The sequence below is a fragment of the Perissodus microlepis genome, chromosome 18 (genome assembly GCF_051167445.1).
Source record: "Perissodus microlepis isolate ML-2025 ecotype Zambia chromosome 18, ASM5116744v1, whole genome shotgun sequence".
Lineage (NCBI taxonomy): Eukaryota > Metazoa > Chordata > Actinopteri > Cichliformes > Cichlidae > Perissodus > Perissodus microlepis.
Window position 1 is genome coordinate 6,291,714 of NC_140478.1, and position 12,677 is coordinate 6,304,390.

The following is a 12,677-nucleotide window of genomic DNA, read 5'->3' on the forward strand; positions in this document are numbered from 1 at the left end:
CAATTGTATTACAATTTTGTCTTCATTCTGGTTGTTCGGTGTGAGCGCACCAAGCCATTCGTTAATGGCAATGACTGATAGATCAGTAAACCTGATGACTCACGTTATGTTCAATTGTCAGCTGTCTGGAAACATGAGGGTCAGGCCTCTAATCCGCTGACAATAAGTTATATCTGGCGTATGTGGTTGCTCTCTTATGACATACATAAACATGATGCCATCTTGAGCACTATAATAAAGATGGCAGGGCAACATGGCGGCTTCCACAAACCAATACATGCTTTTATGTATTTGCAATGGATTAACTCTTAAGTTTATGAGAATTAGAATCTGTGTATATTTAAGAGTTCAATGTGCTTATTCTGTTAAACAACCACATGCACACACAAAATAAACTTGTTGCACTGTTGTACATGGGTTGTAGATGGACATGCGGAGTGGTCTCAGTGGCACTGGACTCGTGCACTTTGGAAGACCTGCGCAGAGACTGACAACTCGGTGACGTCGAAGTGCAGAGGTGGGCAGTCAAGTCTTGCACGTTGACGTATGGAACCCTTGCTACAGTTTTGCCCGTCTGCTAAAGGAAAGCAGCATTGCAAAAAGAGTAACCAGTTCTTCTCAGTAATGATGTTTTCAAAACTGCTGAAAGCTGAAACAGTAACTGACAATAATAACATTACATTAACACAATGCAGCTTGACAGCCAAAAACTTATTATGCCAGCCTCCAGGTGCTTGCTTGAAGCAGAGGTGAGGTAACTTTACTCTTTTCTACTTCACATCCACATTTCAAACTTGTAATCAAAAAAACGATGACTCAAGTGACATCCCTTTGGGCAATTTATCAGTCTTTGTGCTTCCCAAGGGCTTCACCGTAGACAGTAGATACATAGCCCTTAAGCAACAATGAACATTTTCTGAAATAGTTCAGTGTTTGGGAACAACTGGGAGTAGCAGTAGCAAATATACTGGGAATGCATGTAACAATTGCAAGTCGGCTCACAGAGAGAACACGGTTGCAACAGCAACCTGTACAATGCTGTTGTGTCTTTGTAACATACTATTTTTAAATATTGTTTGGGACAAACTGGTGGCTGTCTGACCATGCATTTAAGCATTGTCGGTCCACCACCCATCCTCTCCAAATAGCTGTGCACTGCATTATCTGAGCTACTCCACAACTGTTCATTATGAATGTTCTTGTGTGTGAATAAAATGGCTTTTGCCTATGAGTATAAGCCACAGGTACAAGCCACACACATCACAAAGATGCCCAGTCTTTCTAGAACGCGATGAGGGTTCAGCTGAAGTGTGGCCTACATATGCAGTTTTCTTTGTGCTACATTTGGCCTTGCCTAACAGTGTTGGGTCAGCCTGCAACTCAACCACGTGTCCGTTTCATAAAGGCCAGATGGGCATTGTGACATTTGAGGTCATGTCTGGCCTACAGAACATTTGCCAATACCGTGCCTGTCATGGTAAAAGTAGCCCAGATTAGGCCCAAATGTATCCACTATCTGGGATTAACTCTGGATACAGAGAAAAACGCTACTACGGCTAGGTTGGAGCTTTTCCAACCTCACTACTTTAAAGAACAGAGTAGATCTATCAACATGGAGGTCCACGCTGCTGCCTCAAATCTTTGGTTTGCAGCTGCCTGAATGGGACGCCGAAGTGCTGAGCAAACCTTTAAGATAAAGAGGAGATTAGTGACTGTCAGGGCGCTGGCTGGATGTGAGTACAGTGAATGAAGAGGCATTAAAGCCAGACAAAGCAGCACCCAACTGGCCAGACGCCACTTCCTCTACCACACGTGTACACACACACAGACACACACACACACACACTCTTAGAAAACTGCAGGCAAGCAACTGCTGGCAAAGGGTTCGAAATTAATGAGCACTCGGGGCACCAAAATGCCCTTTAAAGTTTAAAAAATGCTTAGGACATAAAAACTGTCAGAAAGAGAACAGATAACACTGCCCTCCATTTTTGAAGAACTCCTTTGCTTTTCATCCTCGGCGCATTTAATTGGCGGTGTGGTCATTTTTTTTTATGCCATTTAATAGCCACTTAAGGGGATTTTTTTTTCCCTTTGCAGCACATCGAAAGCGTTATCGGTCACAAAATAATCAAGGACACAGCCTGAAGCGAGAGCATGCACTGACACCGTGCAGTCTGTAACAGACCCCACACAAACCACACTGTCAGCAAAAAATGAAACTAAGCAATGGAGGAGTGGAAGGTGGAGTGGTTGGGACAACCTACAGTGTTTATTCACCAACAAAAGCCATTAGGAGCACACAAAAAAAGTAACAATAAGAAAAAAAGGGGGGGCAGGAACGTCCTCTGTAACAGCACTGATTTAATGATTTAACACGTGAAAAGTCAGTATGCATATATCCTCTGCCGCTTCCAAAGAACCCAGGCGGTGGAGTAAAGGAGAGTGAGAACTGCTCTCAACAGGGTGATAAGTGTTGAATGGGTGTTTGACCACAATGTGTCATTTTTTTTAATTATTAATTTTTTTAGCTTTACAGCTCCAAAAGCTTTGCATGCTTTCTCCCGGCAGCATTAAAGATAGAAAGCTCATTCGTAATTATGTAAGGCCCACTTACTCGTAAGAGTGAGAACAAAGAGCGGCTGTCAGGCTGCAGTCGACGGTCCTCCAACGCCCACCGAGTCAAAAAAACACAACAACACACACATGCAAAGAAGCGAGGGCACGCAATCTAAATCTAAATTACATGTGGGTAAACACGAGACAAGAGCTGCTTCCTTTGTTGGGACAATAGAGCATCACTGCCTTTATGTGTGTGAGTGTGCAGTGGAGGGTAAACAGAGGGCAGAATATGAGCATGCAAGAATTTAACTTGAATTTGGACTACCTTTTACTTCAAATATATTGGAACTAACTATGAATGAACTAACAAGGTAAGAGCCTTCTGTTCACTCTACTACAGGCTGAACAGAAGTCTTTTCTAATCTCACTGTTCAAACAACCATTTCAAAGCCCACAACCATTATGATAAATATTTTTTAGCATTGTTAAACATTTTGCCAAAAAGTACATTTCACACGCAACATAAAACAGCAAAGTCCAGGGGGGCAACTCTCCCACCCACCTACTCACTGTCTCCCTCACACACTCCAAGCTAATTGGGAGTCGCCCCTCGCTGACCTCCCCTCACGCACAAAAAGAGTCATCGCCATGACAGCAGAGTCTTGCTCATTATCCCCAACAAGGGTCTGCCTTGTTAGAGCACAAACTGCCACGCCGTACCTGGCTGACATCACAGAAAAACCAGAGTCCATGTTGCCACAGCAACCACAACTCGGCAACCACGATTTGCCGGCGTTTTACTCCGTGGGGGATTGATTGGGTGAGCAATGCAGTGAAAGGTGGATTAGGAGTATTATTGTTTCCCTCGGTGCAGAGGGAAATACAAGGTCTGAGCTTTGCCAGACACAAAGAGAACGGTGGACTCGTTGAAACAGTGACCCCAACTTGGCTTAACACAGAGATGAAAGATGCCTCTCATTTATCCATTACTCATTAATTTGCTAATGTGCTGCAGTGATTAAAAAGTAGTGCGATGGCCTTCTGGCTGAGCAGGCTGCGGCTTGCTCCATGTGGTTACTAAATTGAACTAAATGTCATTGTTTAACTGAGCACATATTCACAGCCATGGTTGCTTTTTCTCTAAAATGTCTTTTCAGTTCACAACCAGATGGGAGCCACAGCAAATGTAGGTGCAAAGCAATTTTGCTAGGAGACTTTTGCAGCTGAAACACTCGACCATCAGGTAAAATGAACAAAACTCAGGTGAAAGAATGACGCATTTGACAAACAGCCATTACCCTCTTCATGTAGCGACTGTTCTGCTCCTCTCCCCTCTTAAAGCAGAGGAGAAGAGAAAACCACTCAGTACCTAAGACAGGAGAGCAAAGTGCAGCTGTTATTTGCCATCATCCATTAGCGAACCAGTCCAACCCATGACTGAAAGCTGCAAAGAGAGGATATGGTTGGTAGTCGTTCAGTTAAACGCCCAAGCTGTGCTGCAGGTGCTCACACGGTGTCCAAACAGCAAATGTCAACAGCGGCACTGCAAATTTCCGTGAGTGTTTCCATTTAGATACACTCAAAGTTGAGTTCTTCACTCACTAATCTGGGTTCTCGTCCTTGTAAATACAGGTAAATTCAAAGGAGACCTTCACAATGTCGCATTTTTAAACCTCAGCCTTAACACTTTGGTCAGTGGGATGTTGTGTGTGTTCAAATATTTGAATTAAATAAAAAAAAAGCTGTAAACATTAACTTAAATGTGGGCTGTGACATACTTAAATCGAAAACCCTAAGAGTGATTCCCAGGCATGAGTGATAGTATAAAAGTCTGGACAGAAGATTTTTTTAGAAATATTTCACTGTCTTGTGAAAGTTCACTAAAATGCGTGGGTGTGAACGAGATTTCTGAGAACTTAATGACTTATCCAGTACTGGAAACTGGTGATAAATACATAATAGATAGATAAATGAGCTGAAGATTTGGAAAAGTTAAGGTAAAGGACTGGCACAAGAGAAGCCTATCACCTGCAAATGTGTGTGGATATGAGAATTTAACTGACGAGATGTCATTAAATATCTCTGTAAAGAAGATCAGGTCAGTATTAAAGGTCATGCTAAAAACAACCAAAAAACTACAAAGAGACATATAATTTGTAACATTTTCTTGAAGGATTTTTCAATTTCAATTAAATTTTATTTCTACAGCGCCTACAGACTCTACAGACCCTACAATAATACATACAGAGAAAAACCAAACAATCATATGACCCCCTATGAACGAAGAACTTTAGGGACAGTGGGGAGGAAAAACTCCCTTTTAACAGGAAGAAACCTCCAGCAGAACCACGCTCAGGGAGGGGCGGGGCCATCTGCTGCGACCGGTTGGGGTAAGGGGTTTTTATCTCACTGTACATGAATTTCTTTCACTTTCCCCTGAGAACACAAAGTCATAGTGGCAATCGTTGATGTTTGATATATTTGTTAACTTTGTTAAATAATTCTTCGTCTCTTTTTTTTTTTTATTGCTTTAGTTTCATTTGTTCTTTAACCAGGTTTTACAAAATGCTGCCCATGGTGTTGGCACCTTGTCCTGCTTCTTGCATCTCCTGCTGTGTTTCTGCTCTGAGTGGTTCACACAATAAAGAGGTTGTTGACCAGGCAACCTATCTCTCCATCTACACACTGATGGTGGGAGGGGGAGCCTGCTGTGTGATATGAATCAGATACTGCCATGATTGGAATACAATGACCTGGCAACACAATCTCTCTCTCTCTTCTCTCTCTCTGTGTCCATCTCTCTCTCTTTTTCAGAACAAGGTTATCAACAGAGATTATCTGGTTAGGACAATGGATGTAGATAGTGAAGACTTTACCTACAATTCATAGCTCAGTTTTCCCTGTATGCCATTTTTACATCATGTTATTACTGTAATGATGGCTATGAAATTAATAGCCAGAGGAAGAGAGCTGCCCTGTGGTATGGACATGATAATGCACAAGTGAGATATTTTACTTTGTTGACAATTAGTCACTATAATAATTACAGTAGTATTAATGTCAAGGATCTGCAGGACATTAGTATTTTATCTGTAAATCTTACATAATATCACTATAGAGGCAAGAGAAATGATAATATAGTAATGCACCTGCAAAAGTAGGTCATACGATGTTTTATTCTAATGAATTATTTGTCAAAACCCTATATGCTATTATATAGTGTATGTATAATATATCTAATAGAAATTGAAGACCTTTTTTTCTCTGTAATTTCATCACTGAAGGGGCAGCTGTGGCTCTGGTGGTAGAGCGGGTCCTTTTCCATTTGGAAGGTCGGTGGATTGATCCCTGAGCCCCCCAGCCCACATGCCTTCTTGCACAAGTGCGTATGTAACTGTGAGAAAGCGTTTAGGCATAGATAAAAACACTGTGTGATTTGCGGTAGAAAGTGCTTTGAGTGCTCAATTGAGTAGAAAGGCACTATATAAGAACCAATCCACATCCCATACTTTATGTTGAGCTTTGGACAAGTCAAATTTTGAATGAACTGCCTCAGAATGCTGTGAATACTCACACTTTAAAGTGTTGAGTGTCACCGAATAAGGACCAGTCTAATAAGTCTATTTAGGTTACGCAATGTTTTAACTTAGATCTCGCTTTTGTGATAGTCACCACCTATAACAGCATGTAAATTTGCTAATACCTGGGAACATTACATTTAGGCTCGCACAGATCCCACCGGGGTGAGAGACAGCCTGGTTCACCTGTGCCCGACGGATACAGCCACTTAAAACGGCTGGCTGGTCTTTGACAGGACCATGGCCGATCCTCGGCCTTTCCCCAGCCAGTGCTGAACCTTTCCGTAAAACACTGATACAGATATTTGTTTGAAGCAAATATTAACTTGAGTTTGTTCAGACTGAACGAGCAAGCCACAAGGCCGAAAGTGACACATACAGGCTACGGTTATTGCTGACTACTGCTGCTGAATATAAAAAAAGAAAAAGATTCTTTAATGGCACTGAAAATGTTTTTATACGAAAAAACAAAGCCTAAATTCAAATGCCCCTTGATTATTACTATTAGCTCAAATACGTTTTGTAAAAACAGTATTTTGCACAATCGGAACCAATCTCTGAGGAATACTTACCAAATCATGTTTGGTAAGTATTCAAATCATATTCATAAATCTGTAACTTGAGCTCAGTTAGGGAAATCGTTTGATTCTGAGTCTTGCACAGGAAGCAGTAATTTGTGTGTTGGATCGGTCAGTATGAGGTTATTAAAAGTTTGTCCACATCACATGCATCATCATCTGAATATAAAACCTTAATGAAGCCTGTTGAGGCTGCAGTAGCCGAGGACGATAACGGGCTCTTACTTTTCTGAGCCGTGGCAGAGTCAATCACTTTACAGACTTTACGGCTATGGGGGTCACTTGACTATCCACCATGAATCTTTAGCAATTAGGCAGAGAAATGACAAGGGGGGGGGGGGGGGGGGGGGTTAGGGGCACTGAAGGGGAAGACGTGGTGTGTTGGAGGTACGCTATTATATCTCAGAGTGGCAGGTGAATGCACTCGGAAGACTGTAATGCCGCTCAGCGTGTTCAGGAAATGGAACATTTTGGAAAAAGAAGCTCTTTCATCAGTTAAATGTTGTGTGACGAGAACAGTGGCTGGCAGGTTCACCTGAGAGTGTTAAATCTGGCTTGTAGCAGTCAGTAAACACAAGCTGTTTGTGTGAGCACTCTGCCGGACCAAATGAATACTGGAGACAAGGAGCTGAAACTGTAATCATGCTCATACCAGAGCTGCAACATGATAATGATATCTATAAAGCTTTACGAGGTCACTTCTGGTAAGTCACTGGTTCCAAACCTGGATGTTGGGACCCCCTGAGGGGTCATGAGATCAGTATGAAATGTTGCTAGATGTTTGAAATGGAACTTTTTTATCATCTTGGCTCCCTGCAGCTGGTGACCTGGCCAGGTTGTACTCTTGCAGGAGATGCAAGGTGCAAGACAATTTTTTGCAAATATTTTTGCAAAGTACTTTCTGACAGTCAATACATAAGCAATACAATCTTTAGCAAGTCTCTCATTCTGCAGCAACACGTTCTCACTCCCAAAGCATAACATTTTACGCCAGGTGACAAATCGTCAACATATTACGTTTTCAGCTACCCACCACGTTCCTAAATGACGACCTCGGAAAAATGAGGAAATATGAGAACCGTCTGGACTCAATCTACACATGTTCGCTCTTTTTCTTCAAATCGCTTATAAACACGCTATTTAACATCATTAAAGTCCTGGTTAAGGTCAGGAATAAGGTTATGGTTAGGGCTAGGGATAAGGTTAGGTTTAGGGCTGGAATACAGGGCTGGAACGTCTATTACCACTGGATTTCAGCCATAACCCGCCGCGTACCATAAGAACACTGAAGGTCTCCTTTTGCGTTCCTCAGGAACGCCGCGGGACGTGACAAAACGTCGGCATATTACGCCTCGGGAGTGAGAACGGACTGTCTGCAGATGACCTCGCACTCCACCATTACAAACTGCAGCTCTCGATATTAATCCTTGTTCTCTGTAGCTTTGATTAAAAACCACTAAATAACTACTACAGTACGAACTCAGATAAGAACTTCTTAGACACCAGTTGTAGTCTAAGAAGTTGGAAGGTTGGATGGAGTAGGTTGGCCCATAGGGAAGAAGTACTTCACAGCAAGTGAACTTTCAAAATAAAAGTGCTTGAGGTTTCTTCCTTTTAAAAGGGAGTTTTTCCTTCCCACTGTTGCCAAAGGGGAATCAACTGATTAATGGGATTTTCTCTTTGTTTTTATTGGGTCTTTACCTTACAATTAAAAGTTCCTTGAGGCAACTGTTGTTGTGATCAGGTGCTGTATAACTAAAACTGAATTGACCCCAATAGTCACTGCAGCCGGCCATTAAAAAATTCCCCCCAAAAGGCTGCTTAAACCTCAGTTTTTTTTACAAGGTTAATTTAAGGGTTTTCAGTGCACAGGTGAGGCAGATCATGTTAGATTTGCATAACCCAGCTAGCAGTTTCCCCCCTTCTCTTTCAACTATTTGAAGTTTACTAATTACTAGTTGTGGCTTCTGGTTACGGTTAGAAAACTGTTATTATTAGAATGGACTTGTGTATTGGTGGACTGGGCCCACCGAGAGGTAACAGGTCATCAGAAAATGCACTTCTTTTCCAAACCAAAAATGGTTTCCAAACAAAGTTTCTTTCCCTTTAAAGTACTTCCCACAGACATGTGCTACTCTATATTTTTACTGTCATAACTCCAGCAATTAATCTTGTAACTTAGCATAATCTTAAAGGTAAATGCAGCATTCAGACAACACGTTGTTCTGTTTGATGCAGCTGAAAACACACTCTATAGTGTATCATAAAAATGCTCATTTAAAAATCTAAATTTCACAAATAATTATTTTTATTTTTCAATGGGTAATGACGTCAGACCTGCAAACAAAAACTGGATGATGTAAGTGTATTTTTGTCATGTATTTTTTGCCACACCCTTTGCAGTCCCTATTTAGAAAAAAGTAACATTATTGCTGTTCTCAAATCATCCAAATGTAACTCAAAGATGACATAGTAACTCCTCTGGTTTACAGTCATTAACATGCTAACATTAACAGAAACATTGGCTAAATAACTTCACTTGGTACAAGTGCCAACAGTGTCAGCCTTTCCATTCGTTCAGTGTCATGATGAATAGTTCACCGACAGGAAACATAACTGTTACTAACTAATGGTGATTTTTTTTCCCTGCACCTTCTCAATATCTCACTTCCTCATCATGAACCAATGGCTGCCAAAATGATATAAGCCTGCTGACAACAAGTTACATTTCCCTGTCCTACATTATCTGCTCTGCTGGTTAACCCCCTAATGTCCATCACATTAAACTTCTTATATTGAGGCTAGCCAGCTTCTCAGTTTCAAGGGGGATCAGTGAGCGAAAGCCCTATAGTCCATAAGAGAAAACACAGGAATTAGCCCTAGATTAGGGATCTAAACGGCCATGCAGCCCATGGTGGCTGGAGATGTACTGGTAGGCTGTGTGGGGGCTAATTCAGCCGGCAGTGGGAAACCCCACTTTCTGCCAGGTCATAGAGCAGAAATCCACAGACAACTGACAGGAGCAAACATTATGATGTTAGCTGGTGAAACACACTGATTTTTTTTTTTTGGGGCAACGTGATGAATGACATTAATTACTCCACAGTTGAGAGCTGGAGAAACAGCCTGGGGCTGATCGAGAAAACACACTGTGGTGGTGCTTTTAGTGCTCAACATGGAGCACGCAGGCAGCAAGGTGCTCTTCATCCGTCCACATGCCTCAGTGATGGCTGAGGGAAACTACAATACGGAGCGTCCACACGCATCGCTCTGCAAAGACAACACAAAGACGGTGCAGCCGGCGCACGATGTGCCGCTGACACCCGTGATAATCACGCGAACATCGCTCATATTTAGGTCAGTCTGAAAGTAGCCTAATACCATTTTCACATCAGCCAGCCCCCTCCCTCCTCCGACCCCCACACTCCCCGGCCTGATGGATGGACGGCGAGTGAAGCTGAAATATGGGGGTTCCATTTTCACTCCACGATCAATGCAAGCGCACCACAGCCCTTTATCGCATCATGCCAAAAGCAAAACAGACACACACACGCGCGCGATCCACACCACGCCTCGGAATAAACTGACACAAAAAAGCAAAAAAAACCAAACATCTGGCACACACTTCGACACACACACACACACAATACAACATGCAGCCATATTCCCAGCACGCTGTCATGCTCTAGCAACAAACAAAAAAAATTCTAGGCATTTGCACAAATGGGAGGTGTGAGACGAGCGGAAAGAGGACTCTGGAATGACATTGCGCCTGCTTACTGTAAAATAAATTCCCTCGGGGAGGATGGAGAGCCTCCTTTTTTCCCTCTTGACTCCCCTCCTTTCCGACGTGCGAATTTCCCGAAATTCAGACCATGCAAAACAGGTAGTCAGTCATTCCACCTCTCCGAAGTATTTGGTCCTGCTCGGCGGTAGTGCGAAAGGAGAAGGCACAACCAGCATCCGAGAGAGGAGACAGCCAGCTGTGGGGAGGAAATGAGGAAGGAAGGAAGGAGCGGCCGGGCCGGAGCACTGCGCACAGGAGAGAAGGCAAGGAGAGCGGCAGAGGTGCTCTCTCTCTCTCTCTCTCTCTCTCTCTCTCAGTTCACAATACAACATCACCCTATCCTTGCTAGACAGACGGACAGACGGCTTGGGTACCAGAGTCCGCAGCGACACCCACTGGCGATGAGAGGAACTACAACATGGAGATGATAAGTTCCACGGAAAGGCAGCAGCAGCTGGAAGAGACAAGCATGTCTCACTCATGTTACTGCAGGTACTTTTATCTTTTAACAGTATATTTCTCTAGAAAAGGTCACATTTTTTTCTGTTAAATAGGCCGAAGACACTTATTACACATTTGTGTCTTGATTTAAAGAGTTGGCTATTTTGGGGGTAGAAGACAGCCCTAGAGACTGCCATGTATTTCACACTGGCTTTTATTTTTTTATGCATTTCCATAAATGTCTTTAAACAATCTTTCCACTGGCACCCTGAAGCCTGAAAGTTATTAGTCCCAACAAGCTGCAACTGTAGAAAAGTTTAACTGTTTTCATTAAAGTAAACAAAACATATTTTCCATAACTTAAGAACTTCCAGTGGAAAACAACAAGGTCAATGCTGCCTTGGTTATAGAAAAATTGGAAAGATAATTAAATTATAGATGGTAAAAGCTGCAGCACAACAAAGTAAGGGTTTATAAAGTATATTTTAGTTTCCTAATCTGTAAAATTGTACATTCATATTGTTCAGTTGGTTACACAGATACCATTGTAGGAACAACAAGGAAGCCTGCAGTGCGAGAGCACTAATGGGGTCATTAAGATAAGATGGGGCCTGATTATTTAAGACCTTGTATGTGAGGAGCAGGATTTTGAATTCAATTCTGGATTTAACAGGAAGCCAATGAAGGGAAGCCAAAACAGGAGAAATCTGCTCTCTCTTTCTAGTCCCTGTCAGGACTCTTGCTGCAGCATTTTGGATTAACTGAAGGCTTTTCAGGGAGTTTTTAGGACATCCTGATAATAATGAATTACAGTAGTGCAGCCTAGTAATAAATGCATGAACTAGTTTTTCAGCGTCACTCTGAGACAGGATATTTCTAATTTTAGAGATGTTGCACAAAGAAGAAAGCTGTCTTACATATTTATTTAATATGTGCATTGAAGGACACGTCTTGGTCAAAAATCACACCAAGGTTCCTGACAGTGTTACTGGAGGCCAAGGTAATGCCATCCAGAGTAAGAATCTGGTTAGATACTATATTTCTAAGATTTTCAGGGCCGAGTAAAATAACCTCAGTTTTATCTGAATTAAGAAGCAGAAAGTTAGCGGCCATCCAGGTCTTTATGTCTTTAAGACATTCCTGCAGTTTAACTAATTGGTGTGTGTTATCTGGCTTCATGGATAGGTAGAGTTGGGTGTTATCTGCATAGCAGTGAAAATGTATGCTATGTCTTCTGATGATACTGCCTAGGGGAAGCATGTATAATGTAAAGAGAATTGGTCCTAGCACTGAACCCTGTGGAACACCATAGTTGACCTTAGTGTGTGAAGAGGACTCTCCATTTACATGAACAAATTGGAGTCTATTAGATAGATATGATACAAACCACTGCAGTGCAGTACCTGTAATACCTACAGCGTGCTCTAATCGATGTAATAGGATATTATGGTCGACAGTATCGAACGCTGCACTGAGGTTTAGCAGGACAAGCACAGAGATGAGTCCACTGTCAGAGGCCACAAGAAGATCATTTGTAACCTTCACTAAAGCTGTTTCTGTGCTGGGATGAGCTCTGAAACCTGACTGAAACTCTTCAAATCATTTTTTTGATATGAAAGGAAGGTTTGAGATTGACCTGTAATTAACTAAGACCGCTGGGTCAAGAGATGGCTTTTTAAGTAATGGCTAACTACAGCCAGCTTGCAGACCTGTGGTACATGGCCGATTATG

The 12,677-nt window shown here is 42.2% G+C and overlaps 1 protein-coding gene across 7 annotated transcripts in view; it reads right to left on the bottom strand.

The window, feature by feature from the left end:
• The window catches only part of ctnnd2b (catenin (cadherin-associated protein), delta 2b), a 205,812-nt gene extending 195,036 nt beyond the window's left edge, over positions 1-10,776 (bottom strand). For 4 of the 7 annotated variants that reach the window (XM_084911800.1, XM_084911795.1, XM_084911793.1 and 1 more), the window contains exon 1: positions 10,499-10,776. The gene's annotated coding sequence lies outside the window, so the exon portion shown is untranslated. The remainder of the gene's footprint in view (positions 1-10,498) is intronic. The other 3 variants (XM_084911797.1, XM_084911796.1, XM_084911794.1) reach the window with 1 other exon arrangement.
• Between the last annotated feature and the right edge of the window lie 1,901 nt (positions 10,777-12,677).